This window comes from Peromyscus californicus, unplaced genomic scaffold (assembly GCF_007827085.1).
Source record: "Peromyscus californicus insignis strain IS unplaced genomic scaffold, ASM782708v3 Scaffold_2__1_contigs__length_46816999, whole genome shotgun sequence".
Lineage (NCBI taxonomy): Eukaryota > Metazoa > Chordata > Mammalia > Rodentia > Cricetidae > Peromyscus > Peromyscus californicus.
Genome location: NW_026294540.1, coordinates 13,413,232 through 13,431,247, shown reverse-complemented (window position 1 = coordinate 13,431,247; position 18,016 = coordinate 13,413,232). Strand labels below are relative to the sequence as shown.

At 46.7% G+C, this 18,016-nt stretch overlaps 1 protein-coding gene across 7 annotated transcripts in view; it reads left to right on the top strand.

The window, feature by feature from the left end:
* Kdm2b (lysine demethylase 2B) overlaps positions 1–18,016 on the top strand; it is a 125,286-nt gene that overhangs the window by 11,147 nt on the left and 96,123 nt on the right. The window lies entirely within an intron of this gene.

The window sequence follows — 18,016 nt, the reverse complement described above, 5'->3', positions numbered from 1 at the left end:
CTGGTAGCTGCTAGGTTAAAGGCTATACATAAGCCACGTGTAATGAATGATGCGTGCCTCCAGTCCTAGCGTTTGGAGATGGTTGGGCATGCAGCTGTGTGTTGGTTCCATTTTGGTCAGTGCTGTTGTCTTGGTTTTAGCTGGTCCCTCTAACATAGCCAGGGTTTTCATGGTCATTTCAGCCATGCTACCACAGGTATGCAAGGCCTTGAACTTGGCATTCCACTGCCTTAGTCTCCTAATTGCCGACTGTTTCTGTGCCCTGCACAGTTTTTAAAATTTCCCTCGCTTGTATTATTATTTTGTCGAGACAGGGTCTCGTCTAGTCTACGCTGGCCTCATCTTCATGATGCTCCTGTTCCAGCCTCTCACGGCTGAGGTTACTAGGCAGGTACCACGGAGCCCAGACTGTATTGTCTTTTATGTAGTTAAAATGATGTTTTGGCTAGGTGTGGTGGCGCATGCTTTTAAAATCCCAGCACTCAAGAGGTGTAGGCAGGTGGTTCTCTGTGAGTTCCAGGTCAGCCTGATCTACATAGCGAGTTCTAGATCATCCAGGGTTACGTAGTGAGACCCTGTCTTTAAAAAAAAAAAGAGTATAGCCTGGTGTGGTGGCACACACCTTTAATCCCAGAACTCAGGAGGCAGAGACAGCAGATCTCTGAGTTCGAAGCCAGCCTGGTCTACAGAGCGAGTTCCAGGACAGCTACACAGAGAAACCCTGTCTCGAAAAACCAAAAAAAAAAAAAAAAAAAAAAAAAAAGAGTACAGTTGGTTTTATTTTGTTTTGTTTGAGATGGGAGCTTCGGGTCTTGCTATATTGCCAAGGCTATTTTCAGATTCTAGGCTCAAGTGATCCTCTGTCACCTCCCAAGGAGCTGAGACTCCAGGCACTGCCACAGAGCCCTACAGTTCTTTGTTTTTACAGACACTATTTAGCTTTGTATATCAGCTCCTCTTGCATCATATTTGAGAAGTTTTTTTTTTTTTTTTACCTTCTCCAAGGTCATGAAGATGCTCATACCTTTTTTTTTTTCCTTGAAAAACTTCTCATTGACTGTCACATTTACATCTCGACTTCATCTGGAATTGATTTTTGTGTTTGGTAAAAGAATAGGAGTCGGCCGGCGGTGGTGGTGGAGCACGCCTTTAATCCCAGCACTCGGGAGGCAGAGACAGGCAGATCGCTGTGAGTTTGAGGCCAGCCTGGGCTACCAAGTGAGTTCCAGAAAAGGCGCAAAGCTACACAGAGAAACCCTGTCTCAAAAATCAAAAAAAAAAAAAAAAAAAAAAGAATAGGGGCCTCAGGTGCCAGTGCTTACTTGCTGGGCTCCGTTTCTAGGCACAGGAATCTGTTCCTTTGGCCAGTCTTACCTGAAGCTTAAACGTCACACTGTTGGTAACTTGGTAATAGGACTTGCTGTGTAACAGTCTTTCCACTTTTTTGTCCGTTTAACTATTTTGCGTACACTTATTACCTACTTCTTGTGTGTGCTTGAGCTTGAGAATGACCAGAGGGACTTGTGCACGGCAAGACAACTTGCTGGAGTCAGTTCTCTCCTTCCACTGTGTGGGTCCTGGAGATGGACTCAGGCCATCAGGCTCGGTAGCAAGCTGCTTTGCGCTTTGCGTCACCTTGCTGTTTGTGGTTTTTGTTTGTTTGTTTGTTTTTGGGTTTTTTTTTCTTTTTTCTTTTGCTTTTTTGAGATAGGATCTCACGTTGTATCCGGGTTGGCCTTCACCTCACTATTTACTAGTTCAGACTGGCTTTCGAGTTCTTGGTGCTCGATCCTCCTGCCTCAGCATAAGTGCTGAGATTTCAGGAGTGTGTCATCACACCCAGCTCCTTTGTTCTCTTTCAAGATTGCTTTGGCTTATCACCCTTGGCGGTTCCATATTAATTTTATTTATTTCGCACATGAGGATCAACCCAGGGCCGCCTCATGCTTGGCAACTGCCTCATCATTGAACTGTACATACCCTGGCTCTCTTATGTGACACATTTAGAATCATCTTGTTGGTGTTTTGGCAAAAGCTGAGGTTGCATCTTAGTGATGCGCATTCTCTAATCCTAGCACAGCAGGAGACCGAGGTCGGAGGATTGGACATTCCAGATCAGCCTAGGCTAACTTAAAAAAAAAAAAAAGTCATATTCGGGGAGTAGTGGTCATATCTTTAGTCCCAGAACTTGGGAGGCAGAGGCAGGCAGATCGCTGTGAGTTTGACACATCTCTGGTTTACAGAGTGAGTTCCACGCCAGCCAAGGGTACATTTTGAGATCCTGTCTCAAAATAAATAAATAAACAAGCAAATAAAGTTAGATAAAAAAAAAAAAAACACTGTTACTGTAAAGAAAAGTTGGGGCCTGGAGAGATGGCTAACTAGTTAAGAGTACTTGATCTTGCAGAGGACCTGGGTTTGGTTCCCAGCACCCACTTGATAGCTCAGAACCATTCACAACTCTGGTACACAAATCTGATGCCTTCTCTTTTATCTCCCGGGGCGTCAGGCACACATGTAGGGTATACATACATACATACACGCAGGCAAGATACAACATACAATTAAATACGTCTGAAAGGTTTTTAAACAAAAAAAAAAAAAAGAGAAAACTGGCTTTTTCTAACATTGAATTTTCTACTCAGTGAACATAACATAGTAATGTGCGACATTTGTCGCTAATTACGTTTCTGTAGCTGTGACCAAAATATCCTCGGACACAACTCGAGGGGGACAGACTTAGTCTGGTTCACAGTATCAGGGGATTCAGTTCACAGCCAAATGGACTGGTGTGTTGGTAGAAAATGGGTGGTGGTGGGGTATGGGTGGTGGGGGGCTTCTTCACCTCATGGGGAATTGGAAACAGTGCATGACTGTAATGGGAAGGGGCCACGCCACGTGCAGTTCCCAGGAATGGGCTCCAGTTACCCACGTCTTAAGTCAGGCCCCACCTTCCTCAGTTCTTCCACCCTGCAGTAGTCCATTCAGATGTTGAGTGGATTAACTCATTCAGTCCTCAGAGCCCTCGGATCCAGGGAGTCTGGGAATGTTCCTGCAGGCATACCCAGGGGAACACTTCACTCACCTCCTAAATGTTTCTCAATCCAATCAAATTGACAGTGAGATTAATCATCACAATAAAAAGAGAAGATTAATCACCACAGCCTACATTTCTTACTAGACCTATTCCTAGGTAATTGACTCCCCCCCCCCCCCGTGTGTATGTGTGTGTGTGTGTGTGTGTGTGTGTGCGTGCGCGCGCGCGCGCGCGCGCGGGGGTTGCACACACATGTGTGAATATGAGTACCCATGACTGAGTATTTGGAGGCCAGAGCAGGATAGCAGGTGCTCTGTTGGTCTCTTCCTTGTTATTTTAAGACAGATTCTCTCCTGAGCGAGCAGCTTCCCATTTTCTCCAGCCTGGATCAGTAGCTAGCTTTAGGATCTACCCGTCAGTGGGGAGGTTACATGTCCGTGCTGACCTAGCTGGCTTTTTACAAGGGTGCTTGGGATTTGAACTCAGGATCTTGCACTTATAGAGTAAGTGTTCTTATGCACTGAGTCACCACCTTGGTCCCTGATATATATGATATATATATAATATATATATATCATATATATATATTAGATTGCTATTTTAAATTAGCCAGTTGTCAGTTGTATTATCTGCTACTAATAGTAATTTCATTATTGTTTCTTTTTGAGACAGGGTTTCACCCTGTAGCCCAGGCTGGCGTTTAACTTGGGGCAGCCTCCTGCCCCAGCCTCCTGAATGCTACAGCTATAGGTGTGAGTCCGCACGCACGTCTCAGAGTATCTATGGTATTTCTTCCCATCTTGGTGCCTTTCAGTTTATTTTCTGGTCTTGTGGAATTGGCTGGAATCTCCTATCAGCTTTTTTTTTTTTTTTTTTTTTTTTTTTTTGGTTTTTCGAGACAGGGTTTCTCTGTGTAGCTTAGTGCCTTTCCTGGGACTCACTTGGTAGCCCAGGCTGGCCTCGAACTCACAGAGATCAGCCTGTCTCTGCCTCCCGAGTGCTGGGATTAAAGGCATGCGCCGTCACCACCGCCCGGCTCCTATCAGCTTTTCCTTGCTGAATGGCATAAGTAAACCAGCCTCTCTTAGAAGAACACGATTGAATATCATTGGTGACATTTGGTTCCACTCCAGTGACGGTCCTCAGCTGTATCACCTCATGGCACATCACACTAGCTTGAGAACCTATGGGTGCAAATCACTGCCTTGCCATACAAGGAGGTGGTGTGCTGGGTGGAGCCGGGCCAAGGCTTTCGGAAATGTCCTCTCCAAGAACTAGCCAAGATCCCAGGAGAACTAACTAGGCCCTCCCACTCAGCCCCACAGGGTTTCATATAATCAAAGCTAGCTTCTGCCTCCATATGTAGTCAGGACTGGCTCGATCTTCCTGCCGGTACTTCTGGGTGCTGGGATTACGAATGTGCATTATTTCTCCTGGCTCCAAGCCTTAAAACCTTCTAACACGTTTCCATCACCCTCCATCCATTGCTGTTGTAGAGCCAAGCCTCTAACCCATGGAAGACACCATAAGTGTCTGTCTACAAATTTATTTATTTATTTTTATCATTTGTTTATTTTTTGGTGTGTGCATTTGTATGGGTGCTTGGTGCCACAGCACACATGTGGAATCAGAGGACATCTTAGAGGAAGGAGCCATGTGGACCCTAGGGATTGAACCCAGGTTGGTGGACTTGGCAATAAATGCTCCCATGCATTCGGCCATCCCACCAGCCAGATGGTTTATTTTAAAAAGCTCAGAGCCGCCGCCGGGCGGTGGTGGCGCACGCCTTTAATCCCAGCACTCGGGAGGCAGAGCCAGGCGGATCTCTGTGAGTTCGAGGCCAGCCTGGGCTACCAAGTGAGTTCCAGGAGAGGTGCAAAGCTACACAGAGAAACCCTGTCTCGAAAAAACCAAAAGAAAAAGAAAAAAGAAGCAATCTGAATATTTCATAAGGAAATAGGAAAGATAAATGTCCTTGGGGTTGGGGATTTAGCTCAGTGGTAGAGCGCTTGCTTGCCTAGCAAGAGCAAGGCCCTGGGTTCGGTCCTCAGCTCTGGGGTGGGGGTGGTGGGAGCTCACTCGGTTATTTTATTTTCTGTTGTGAGTATTTGCCCGCATGTATGTCTGTGCACCCCAGGCATGCCTGGTACCTGCTGAGGCCAGAAGAGAGCGTCCGATGTTCTGGAACTGGAGTGACAGATAGTCTGAGCCGTCATGTGTGTACTGGGGATATGATTTGGATCCTTTGCCAGAGCACCAGCAAGCGCTCTTCACTCCTGAGCCATCTCAGGGAGACCCCATGTCCCCTCTTCCCATTTCATGGTGCTGGGGATTAGACCCAGGGGCATCAGGCCTGCTAGTTAAGTGAGCTCTGTCGCGAGACAACCTTCCTAGCTTCCTTTATTTCTCTTGCTGTTTACAAAGGAGATTCTGGGGCTGGAGAGATGGCTCAGCGGTTAAGAGCACTGACTGTTGTACTTCCAGAGGACCTGGGTTCAGTTCCCAGCACCCAAATGGCAGCTCACAACTGTCCGTAACTCTAAGATCTGACACCCTCACACAGACATACATTCAGACAAAACACCAGCGCACATAATAAATAAATAAATAAATAAATAAATAAATAAATAAATAAATAAAAGAACGGCTGATTCAGAAAAAAAAACAAAGCAAAGGAGATTCTAAGGTATGCGGGGAGGAGGGATATTAATTTTTTTTATATACAGAAAAATTTCGAACTCCAGAAAAATACACTTCTGCATAAACATAGGCATACACATACTTTGCTGAGCTGCTTGGGAATCAGTTGCAGACATCATGACCTGTCACTGCTAAAGACTCCAGTAGAGATCTCCTAAGAACCCAAAGATCCTCCTATAGGACCTGAGTGAAAGTGCCAATCACACTCAGGAACTTAACATTGATGCTGTACTGATACGTAGTGAACAATTTTCCATTCGTCCCCAAAATACACTTTATAGCACTTTTTCTTTCTTTCTTGTATAGTTAAGGCTCACACATTGCCTTTGCAGTTATCCCTTGGAACGTATGGGAAGATTTAGTTTAGACATCCCCCAATAGCACTAAAATCTGAAGATGCCTTAATCTGCATGCAGGAATAAAATGGTATAGTATTTGTGGCTAATCTTTGTATATTTTCTCATATAGTTTAAAGTGCTCCTATACTTTCGTTTCCTAGTACAATGTTATGCCATGTAAGTAGTTGTCGTGATAAATTTGCCATAGTGCAAATTTATAGTGCATGTACTGATGGAAAATAAGTGTGAACACATCCAATATAGACATATTTTATTTACTTAAATTTTTGGGGGGGTCCTGAGGGGTCCCACATAGGGCCCTGAGTCCTAGGCAAGCTAAATTCTTAGCCATGCAGCACAAGTGTTTTTGAGACAAAGTCTCTTAACTAGTCCAGGCTGGCCATGAACTCTTGATCTTCCTGCCTCTACCTCCTGGTTACTGGGTTATAGATCTGAACTTCAAAGTCACACCATGCCCGGTCAGAGTTTTTTTTTTCCTGAAATGTTTTCAGTCTGAGATTGGTTGAATCTGATCATAGGAATCTGATTGTTCTCAAGACTGTGTTGATGCTTTCTTTTTTAACTGCTTTGAGTCCTAGGGACTCTGGACCCTTGCTGGTTGACCGAGGGATGCATTTGGAGAAGCCTGGCTTTCCCACCACACCACCGTAGCCTAGGGTGTTATATGGCCTAGGGTCTCTATCCTGGGCACTTCATTTTAGAACACTGGGGCTATTTTTACATCTAGTATTTGGGAATTCAGGGGCTAAAGGGAATGGGAAGAGAGAATTCTGAAGATTGATGGGTGGGGTCTTTAGATCAGAAAGGCCTTGAACTCAAAGAGATCCCCCTGTTTCTGCCTTCAGAATTAAAGGAGTTTGATACCACACCTGCCTGCACCCCTCTCCCCCACCTCTAACCCCAGGTACTTTCTCAGGAAAGGGACTGGGTCATGGAGGGACGGGGTTTCCATGGTTATGGAGCTTTGCTTGTGTCCGTATTAACTTTCTCTCTAAAGGAATATTGGAGCCAACGGATGCTCTTTGGCCCCTTTAAAAAAAAACCCAAACCAAACCAAAAAACAACAAACTTCAGGAGAATTATTTCACTCGGTATTCACTGACCTAATTATAGTGACATCCACTTGTCTCTTACCGAATGTTTACAGTTTGAGTTCATTCTGTTCTCCGCCCGTAATTCTGTGAATGAGTTGTTCGGTGTGCCGCGTCGGGAAGCCCGAGGCTCAGAGGAGACGGCGACATCGCTAGTGGACGGTAGAGCCCGGTTCTGGCTCTTCGTCTGGCTGCCTACTTCTCTGTTCACTTGTGACTCCCGTCTTTATTGTAGTCTGTGTTGCCTGTGCCGAGTGGTTTACCAATCCTCGGGGATGTGGGCTCTGCTCTCGGTGGACCGGATTTAGGGGAAAGACTATAAATTCTCTAACTTGGGCATCTGAGGTGGCTGACTTATCCTTAGACCTCTTTGTGTGTTTGTGTATGTATATATGTGCATGTATGTGTACATATGTGTCCGGGTACAGACTTCCATGAGGCTACGAAGGCCGGAGGTCGATGTTGGGTGCTTTTCCCTGTAACTTTGCAATTTATTTGTCGGTTTTAATTCCTTAAAATGACATTGATTATTGTATGTGTAGGAATGTGGGCACAAATGTGGAGACCAAGAGACAACTTGGAACCTTTCTCTCTTGCAACCATGTGACTGAACCCGGATGATCAGACTCAGGTCATGGGACTCGGCAGCCAGCCCCTTTACCTTCACTGGCTGTCCATTTTCTTTTGGATCCTTGTTCTGTCACTGAATCTAGGGCTCACCGACTGACTGGACCAGCTCCTATCAAGCCCCCGGAACCTCATGTTCCCACCTTCAGGCAGGGTGTACAGTCACTCAGCCCTCCCCTGGCTTTTCCGTGGGTAGAGTTGGAACTCCGGTCTTTACGCCTGTGCGTCTAGCACTGTACCCACCTGGCCATCTCTTCAGCCGCACCTTTTACTTATTTAATTTTATTTATTTATTTATTTATTTTTTTGTTTTTTGAGACAGGGTTTCTCTGTGTAGCTTTGCGCCTTTCCTGGAACTCACTTGGTAGCCCAGGCTGGCCTCGAACTCACAGAGATCCGCCTGCCTCTGCCTCCCGAGTGCTGGGATTAAAGGCGTTTGCCACCACCGCCCGGCCCTTTTACTTATTTTAAAATGAAACAATTAACTTACTTGAGATAGTCTCATGTAGCCCAGGCTAGCCTTGAGCTCATTGTGTAGCAGAAGATGATTTTGAGCTTCTGATCCTCCTGCCTCTTTTTTCTTTTCCTGTTTTTTTTTTGTTTGTTTGTTTTTGTTCTTGTTTTTTGTTTTTGTTTTGTCTTGTTCTTTTGAGACAGGGTTTCTCTGGGTAGCCCTGGCTGTCCTGGAACTAACTCTGTAGACCAGGCTGGCCTCGAACTCAGACATTCACCTGCCTCTGCCCCCTGAGTGCTGGGATTAAAGGCATGTGCCACCACTGCCAAACTTTTTTCTTTCCTCTCTCTTTTTTTTTTTAGATTGTCTTACTATGTAGCCTGTCCTGGAACTCACTCTGTAGACCAGGCTGTATAGAACCCACAGAATCTGCCTGCCTCTGTCCCCTGAGTGCTGGGATCAAAGACGTGTTATGTCTGGTCTCCTTTCTTTTTTTTTAATTTTTGAAAAAAATTTTAGGTGTATAGGTATTTTGCTTGTGTGTATATTTGTGTGCCACGTGTTTTCAGTGCCCAAGGAGGTCAGAAGAGGGTGTCAGATCTCCAGAACCGGGGGGTGCTTAGGGTTGTTAGCCTTCCTCTGGTGCTAGGAATCGAACCTGGGTCCTCTGGAAGAATAGACAGTGCTCTTAACCAATGAGCCATCCATCCAACCTCTCCTTTACTTTAGCTTTTTTGAAATGGGTTCTCTACATAGCCCTGACTGCCTGTTTTGGAACTCTCTATGTAGACCAGACTGGTCTCGAACTCACAGAGTCCCACCTGCCTCTGCTTCAGTGCTGGATTAAAGGTGTGTGTGCCGCTGCCCCAGCTTCTTTCCTTTTTTATATTTCTGGCTGTGAACCTCGCCTTTAATGGCTGAGCCATCTCTCTAGCCCAACCTCTTTCCTTTTTTGATACAGGTTTTACTTTACATCCCAGGCTGGCCTCGAACTCTCAGACCTCTTGCCTTGAGTCTCTTGATGGCTGGAGTTGTCAACTTGTGCACCATGCTTGGTTCAGACCTTTCAAAGCTTTGTAAGATGTAGATTTTGATAAGATGGGTAAAGGCACTTACTGCCAAGCCTGATGAACAGCTTCAATCCTTAGGACCTACTTGGTGCGGACACAGGTGTGTGCATACACACACACATTAATGAATGTATTAAGAAATTTTTTTGAGCCGGGCGGTGGTGGCACACGCCTTTAATCCCAGCACTCGGGAGGCAGAGGCAGGCGGATCTCTGTGAGTTCGAGGCCAGCCTGGGCTACAGAGCTAGATCCAGGAAAGGCGCAAAGCTACACAGAGAAACCCTGTCTCGAAAAAACCAAAAAAAAGAAATTTTTTTGGTGTAGGCTTTTTCTATTTGTTTGTTAATTCTTTTATTACCCGATATGCCGGGGATGGAACTCACGATCATTTTGAGTACCAGGCAAACGCTTTACGTCTTTTTCCAGGTTTAGTCTGGGAAAAGGTTCTGAGCCTTCCTTAGTCCTGCTTTTACAGTTCACAAATGAGGCCTGAGGACTGGCTCTCGGCCTGGTGAGTTGCTCAGATGGTCTGTGGCCATCTGCTTCAGATGTGGGCTTGAATTTCGACATGTGGAAGACGAGGCTTTTGTTGGATCCCAGAGGACAAGTGACTCGGATGTGGTGTAGATTTTGTTCTGTCTTTAGCTCAAATTTAATGGAGATAGAACCAAAGTCAAGAAAGGACAAGCAGTTGTGGAGGGTCCCAGCTGTCCCAGAGGGTAGAAATGCAGGGCGGGCAGGGCACGAAGGCAGGGGAACTCAGAATCATGACCCCAAGAAGAGTTGTAGTATCATATTCCTTCCCTGGAGTCTTCACCCATCTCACAGATTTACTATGAAGTTAAATCCATAATCATAGTCAGATTCCAGAGAAACTACACATACCCTCCTACTGTTTCTTCCCAGCATGAATCGCTGGCCTTTAGGGGTAGCTCCTTAAATAATAAACACAGTGCTTCTTGATGTATGATGGGGTCATAAAATCATTGTAAGAGGAAAATAAGAGTCTATAATGCGTTTACTGTATCTGTGCTCCTGAACGTCACTGCCTAGCAACAGCATGCTGTAGGGTACCAGCCCTTCAGCATCGTGATCACAGGGCTGAGTGGGAGCCTTGGCTGGCTGGTGCTGCCTTCCAAAAGTATTGGATTGCCTGGGAACAGATCAAAACTCAGAATTCAAAGTATGTTTTTTTTTTTTTCTGAATGTGTTTTTCTTTTACACTGTCACAAAGCAGAAAAGTCATGTCTAGTCACCGTAAGTTGGAGACTGACATGAGTAGCTTACTATCTACCACTGACAGAGAAATATTATGAGCCGAGGACCTCTCCTATCTTTTCTTTTTACTGGTTTTGGGAATTGAACCCAGTGCCTCAAACTTGCTGGGCAAGCACTGAGCGATACCTTTCCTCATGCCCACTTTATAGAAGTCAAAACTGAGGTTCAGGGCTGGTTATACCTCAATGGTAAGAGTGCTAACCTACTCTATGTAAACCCTAGCATAACAAAACTAAAAAAAAAAAAGAAAAAAATCTAGGGTTCAGAGTTATTTGTCCCTGATCAAAAAACCAGTGAGTGGAAGGCTCAAGATTGTGCATATCTGTGTGAACACAGAGGGTTTTTTGTTTGTTTTTTTTTTTTGCTTTTTGTTTGTTTTGTTCTTTTGCCTTTTGAGACAGGGTCTCATAGCCCAGGATAGCCCTGAATTTGTGGTGGTCCTCCTGCCCCAGGCTCTGAGTGCTGAGGTTGCTGGCATACGGTCTGTTTTCATAACCTCTGCACAAGTGTTGTGGCTGGCTCTCGGCCTCCGTCATCCTGAAGGCTTCCTTGTTGCTGGCTTGGGCAACTTCTCTGATTTCCTTGCCTGGTTACATTTACATCAGGTTTGTTGATTAGTCTGCCTAAATTTGTGGGTTATTTGTTTGTTTCTCCTTTAAAAAAAATACTTTAAGATTTATTTTGTTTGTATATATGCATGGGTGTATGGAGGTCGGGACAATTTTCTGGAGTCAGTTCTTTTTCTCAATCTCGATGTGGGTTCCAAGGATCAAACTCAGATTCTATAGTTTGGCAACAAGTCCCTTTACCCATCAAGCCGTCTGGCCTGCCTTGGATTTAGGTCTTAGGCCTGCTGTCCATGAAGGTCAGAATTTTTTTGTTTGTTTTTCGAGACAAGGTTTCTCTGTGTTGTTTTGGTGCCTGTCCTGGAGCTCGCTCTATAGACCAGGCTGGCCTCGAACTCACAAATCTGCCTGGCTCTACCTCCTGAGTGCTGAGATTAAAGGCATGCACCACCGACGCCCGGCCGAAGGTCAGAATTTTGAGGCATGGGAACAGTCCTGGAGATCATTTGCAGGTGTCAAGATGAGTGTCCAGAGGATGTTTGGGCCTTTGTATCCATCTTACTTCATAAATATCTAGATCTGGGGAGACTTGTCTTGAGTCGTACACTATCTATCTACTTGGTCTGTATGACCAAAGTCTCTTTTCCTACACTCTTCAGTTTGGAACAGAGTCCTGTGGGGGCCCCCACTACTGGGCTTACCATGTGCTTTTGATAATTCTGTCAGGACAAGAGGGGTGCTCCTAGTGTTCCCCTTTTACAGCTGAGGAATCCAAGGCCCAGAGAGGCTCAGGAACATACCTGAGGTCTCACTGTTGGAAACTGTGGAGCAGAGGAGGTTACAAACACGCACTTACTGTCCCATCTAATAAGTGTTACCCATGTGAGATGGATGAGTAGGTAATTCTAGCAGCAGCAGAAAAACCAGCTCTGAAGCCTCCTGGTGATTAATGGTGTTTCAGAGCTATGATGTGGAACATACCTGCATCCCTTCTAAAGACTGGGGCTCACAGGGAGTTTGGGGGTCATTGCTTGTATGTGCTTCCTGTTAGTGTCAAGGTGACTTTGGGTAGTCTCCTCCTGGCTGTGAGCCCATGACTCTTGGAGTTGACTGATGGAGCCTTCAGATCAGGGGCCACAGGGCTACTGACTTATTTCTTCTGCAGCTGCAATCTGTTGGATTCATGTGAAGTCTGTGAGCCCAGAGAGCCAGTGAGACCCAGAGGGAGGGCAAAGGAAGGAGAGCGTTGGTATTGGTAATCCATTGCCTGAGATCAGTTCTATAACATGGATCTATCTTCCTTGGGTACTGACTTGTGGCTGCGCCACCTTTTCTGTCTCTTTGGGGTACTGTCCTTTCTAGCCCTGAGACTCGTCCTCAGAGACCCAGCTCTTTTGCTAATGTGGCAGATCTGAGTGTGAACCTGGGAAAATAGATAATTGCTTTTTTTTTTCTTTCTGAGACATGGTCTCACTATGTAGCACACGTGGGCCTCAAACTCTTCATCCTCCTGAATGCTGGGATTACAGGTGTATAGACAGCTCAGGCTGACTGACAGACTCTCCTGTCCCCAATGGCCTCTTTACCCCTCTACTCCAACTTCCCTTAGTCACGCTGATGGGAAATGAGCTGAGTAATGAAGGCCGAGTGGAGTATGTCGGTCCTAAGAGCGGTCCCTACACAAACGACCTCACTCAATGGTTTTCGAAGAGAAATCCCAGGAATTTGGGTTGAATTCTGACTGTCTTCCTTGTCCTACGCGAACCTGGGCTACTTATTTTTAATTTGTGGATCTGACCCATGTACTCGTTGAAGACAGAGTTCTTTAGTAAAGGAAAAAAGTTAAAGTCGACTTCTTACTGTCTTTCCCTGGCAGGAGCTGGGCCCTGCAGTGGGGTTTGTTGGGTTGATGTGACCATAACCTTATCCAAGGCTCCTGGTACCGTCCCAGGTGCCCAGAGGGGTCCTGGGTGCATTCCGAGGTGTCTCATGACCCACGGGATGGGAAGAGGTTAAGGACTCAACCTTCGTCTCGTTCACAGAGTTAAAGAGCCCAGGTGAGACTTGGGGGCTCATGGTTAAACCATGACTGCCAAGCCAGCGACCTGACTTCCATTCTTGGGACCCAGGTGGTGGGAGGAGACATCTACAAGCTGTTTTGTTTTTTTCTTTTTTGTTTTTTTGAGACAGGTTTTCTCTGTGTAGCTTTGTAGCCTTTCCTGGAACTCGCTTTGGAGACCAGGCTGGCCTCGAACTCACAGAGATCCGCCTGCCTCTGCCTCCCGAGTGCTGGGATTAAAGGCGTGCGCCACCACCGCCCGGCTACAAGCTGTTTTGTCTACAATATTGTCTGTGCAGCGTTCACATTCAGTGCCCCAGCTTGGCCTGACATGCACCAGCCTCGGGGGCTGTAATGGTGATACTTTGTCTCCCTTCTCCTGCTACCCAGCAAATACCCACCAGCTGGATCCTGAGCGAAGTTAGGGTTGGAGAGGTGGACAGAATGGGAGGCTGTCTGAAGGGGGGAAGAGGATTTGTGGGTGCCAATAGCGGTTTCTCGCTCAGGTGGAACTCTGAGAAAACCTAACGGAAGGCCACTTGGTCTAGGCCCTTTGGACTGCTAAGGAAGAAACCAGCTTGTGTCGAGTGTGGCCTGAATCTTCAGCAAAGACCAGGGATGCCCCCTGGTGGATATGCACCTTCCCAAGGCAGCAGACACACAGCGGCTTTAGCTTGGCTGCGCTTCCTGGTGTCTTGAGGGCTGCAACTAGGCACTGGAAACTGGAGTCATGGAAGGCAAGGGTAATCTTTTTCAACCTTGGCATGTGATGAAAATAGGCAGCAGTGCAGAGCCCGAGCTCTGGTGTTGCCTCGAATTAGCTTCAAATCTCAGCTCTGTGTACTGACTGGGCACGCTTGGGCAAGTTAAGTTGTCCAAGCGTCCAGTCTCTCATGCGTCCACTGAGTGTAATGGGAGTTCTGTCTCACAGAGCAGTGGCCAAGAAAATGGCCGTGGAGCGGGTGGGTGTGCCTGTGCTGAGGAGCTCAGCCAACGGCCACGATGGTAGTTGGTAGAAAGAGCATGTTCCCGGGGACGCCAGTCATCGCTCCATGTGTGGCCACGCTTTCCTCATTTGTAAAGCAGTCCCGGTTCTACTTCCCTTCAGGGTTGCTGTGAAAACCAGACCTTGAAATCCAAGAGATAAGAACACCTGAGCTCTTCTGTGTGTTTGAGTAGTTATTTTTGTAACAGCTTCTACTTCCCGAGAGGCATTTCACCAGTACTAGCCGTTGGCCTGTTACAGGGCCGTTCTCTACCCGGAGCTGGGCACGAGGTGTTGAAAATGATGAGCTGTTAACTTGAATCGGCGTTCAGGTTCATCGAGAGCTCTTTGGTGCAAGGGTCAGCGGACTTCTTGGAAAGAACCAGAGAGCAAATAGGCTTTGTGAGCAATGCACTTTCCGTCTGTCGCAGGTGCTCAGCTCTGTTACTACAGCTTGTGAGTGATACAGACCCCGTGCCTGCTGGTCGGTGCCCAGCAGACTTCTGTTGGACTCGGGAATTCAAATTTCAATCCTTGTCACAGTTGTGAAATACTCTTTCCTGTCCACCACTGCATTTAAGAATGTCAAAAATGCTCTTCTGGGGACGGTGCTTAGAGGCGCTCAGAAATGGTCTGGCCTTACACATGCAATCATTGTGGGGCTTCCTGCAATACAAAGAGAACTAGGTTGTCCCAAACCCTGGGAATAGGCTTGTTTACTTTTATTTTTATTTATTTATTTTTTGGTTTTTTCGAGACAGGGTTTCTCTGTGTAGCTTTGCGCCTTTCCTGGAACTCGCTTTGGAGACCAGGCTGGCCTCGAACTCACAGAGATCCGCCTGGCTCTGCCTCCCGAGTGCTGGGATTAAAGGCGTGCGCCACCACCGCCCAGCTTTGTTTCCTTTTAGACGGAGAAGGTCAGGAAAACATTGAAGTCTGCGTGTTGTTGTGCGAAGGCAGACTTGGAGCGGTTCTTGCTAGGAGACCTGACGTTCTTAGGAAGTTGTCCAGGCCACAGAACATGTGTGCTAGTTGTATCTGTGATGGGATCGAGTGTGCTTTCATTATGAAGGAGCAGAAAATCGGTGTGAAAGTGTCGAAGGCACATGCCGAGTCAGAAAGCGAGATAAATGTGAAGCTTTTAAATTAGAGGAATAAAAAATCAAGTCTCAGCCAGAAGGCAGAGGCAGGTGGATCCCTGTGAGTTGAAGGCCAGTCAGTCACAAGGTGAGACCCTGTCTCAAAAAATAATAAATCAAGGATTAAAAAAAAATTAAAGGAGCTGAATGTGGCTGTGCACTCCTTTAATCACAGCTTTTGATATTTTTGTTTTGTTTTGTTTTTTGAGACAAGCTTTCTCTGTGTAGCCCTGGCTGTCCTGAAACTCGCTCTGTAGACCAGGCTGGCCTCAAACTCAGAGAAATCTGACTGCCTCTACCTCCTGAGTTCTGAGACTAAAGGCATGTGCCACCACCGCGTGGCCTCGTCATTGGTGTTGAGGCCAACCTTGTCTACGTATCAAGTTCTGGGGCCAGGCAGGGCTATAGATAGCAAGATCCTGTTTCTAAAAAGGAGCAAACACAGACCAAGAAAGCAGCAGAACCACGCATGGTGGTATGCCTATGTAGACCCAGAAGTCAGGAGAGCCGGGCAGGAGGGTCTCAAGTTCAAGATCATTCTGGGCTGTGTAGGGAGATCTGTCTTTGGAGGAAAAAAAAAAAAAAAAGGCTTGGCATATCCTTCATGCTTGTGATCTCAGCATTTGGGAGACAGAGGCAGGAAGATCAAGAGTTCACGTTCCTTCTGGGCTGCATTGTTGAGACCAGCCTGAACTACAGGAGACATTGGCTTAAAAACCAAACCAAACAGAAAAGCAGGCCGTGGGGCTGGATCAGCGGCTGGCCCCGAAGTGGCTGTGTGCCAACCCTAGGTGAATGGAGCTGTAACCTTGGGGGTTACAGCCAATAAAGGGTTTCAGCTTTGGTGGTTGTTGAGTGTTTCTAAGTCTCCGTGCACCATGTAGTTCTCACTGAGATAGTGAGGAATTAGGGTCCTTTCAGACCAGATGGTGGGTTTCCCACCGCAGTCCTGTTCGTTTGGAGTGTAACACGCCGGAGCTGCTAGCCTCCTTAATAAATCACCAAGAACTTGGCAGGCTGCATTGTGTCTGTTTTCTCCCGATTCAAGGTTCAGTCATTTCCTCCTCCAGGGCTGAAGTTCCAGAGACACCCCTCTTCCCATTTCACAGATGAGCAAAGACAGGCCGAAGGTTTGTTTGTTGGAAGGACCTAGGCCTAACCTGGAGGGTTTCTGTCTCTGTTCAGAGCTTTGCTCTGGGATGTTGTGAGAGGCCATGATGGAAGGCTGGACTGTCCTCTCCAGGAGGCACTTGCTCTTTTCATTGTACCACCATTCAGAGGTGACATGGTGTTCCTAGCTTGTGCGTGTACCAGACCCTTTTCTCCAGATTCCTGTTAGAGAACAGTGAGGTGCCTGCACCCATGGTGTTTAACAGAACAGCGGGAAGAAAGGCAGAACAGTATAGGGCTTCAGCATCACGGTCGGTGCTGGGGGTAATGGAGCATCCGTTGTTCTGGACCCTGTGCCAATTACTTAAGGAATCATCTGATTTCTCTTCCTCATTGGCATGTCTGTCTGACAAGTTGGAGACCGAGGTTCAAAGAAACCAAGTTATCTGCCAACTTCACAGACTAGGGAATGAGGTTTTTGGTTTTTTTTTTTTTGTCCTTAGGTTTTTTTTGAGACAGGGTCCCATATTATGGTCTAGACTTGCCTAGAACTCTCTGTGTAAGACATGCTGGCCTTGAACTCATGGTGATCCTCCTGCCTCACTCAGCCTCCCGAGTGTTGGAATTGCTGGTGTATGTCATCTCCCTGCTTGATGCGATACTTGAGCCTAAAATTGGCACTTTGTATGTATTAGGCAAGAATGCTACCAATTGAGCCAAATTTCTAGTTCCAGAAATGAGACCTTGTGTGAATGTCTTTGTGTGCGTGCGTGTATGTGTGTGTGCGCCCGGGTGCCTGGCGGCCTGTCTTTCAAGGCCAACAGACAACTGTGGGTATCTTTCTTAAGGAGTCATCTACCTTGTTTTTATAAGGCAGAGCTTCTCACTGATGTGGAGCTCAGTGAGTGTAAGCTAAGCTGGCTGGCCCCAGCGCCCCAGAGATCCATTAGTTTCTGCCTCCCCTGCAGTGGGATTACAAGGGCACACCATCACACATGGCTTTTTTCGGTGTGTTCTGGGGATGGAACTCACGTTTTCGTGCGTGCAAAGCTTTGAAAACTGAGTCATCTCCTTAGCCCCAAGTAAGACTTTATTTTAGGAACCGTTGTCTTTCTTTTTAAAATTAATTTTTATGTGTTTCTGTGTACCAGTGTATTGCCTGCATACAATGTATGTCTACCATGTGCCTGTGGAGGTCAGAAGTGGGCATCAGATTCTGTAGAACTGGAGTTAAAGGTGGTCGTCGTGAACCGTGGTGTGGAGTGCTGCTTACTGGCTTGATTCCCATGGCCTTTTCAGTTTGCTTGTTTGTTTGTTTGTTTGTTTTGTTTTGTTTTTTTTCAAGGCAGGGTTTCTCATGAAACAGTCCTGGCTGTCCTGGAACTCCGTAGACCAGGCTGGCCTCGAACTCACAGAGATCCGCTTGCCTCTGCCTCCCGAGTGCTGGGATTAAAGGCGTGTGCTCAGTTTGCTTTCTTATAGAACCCAGGATCATCAGCCCAGGGGTGGCCCCGCCCACAATGGGCATGGCCCTCTCCCAC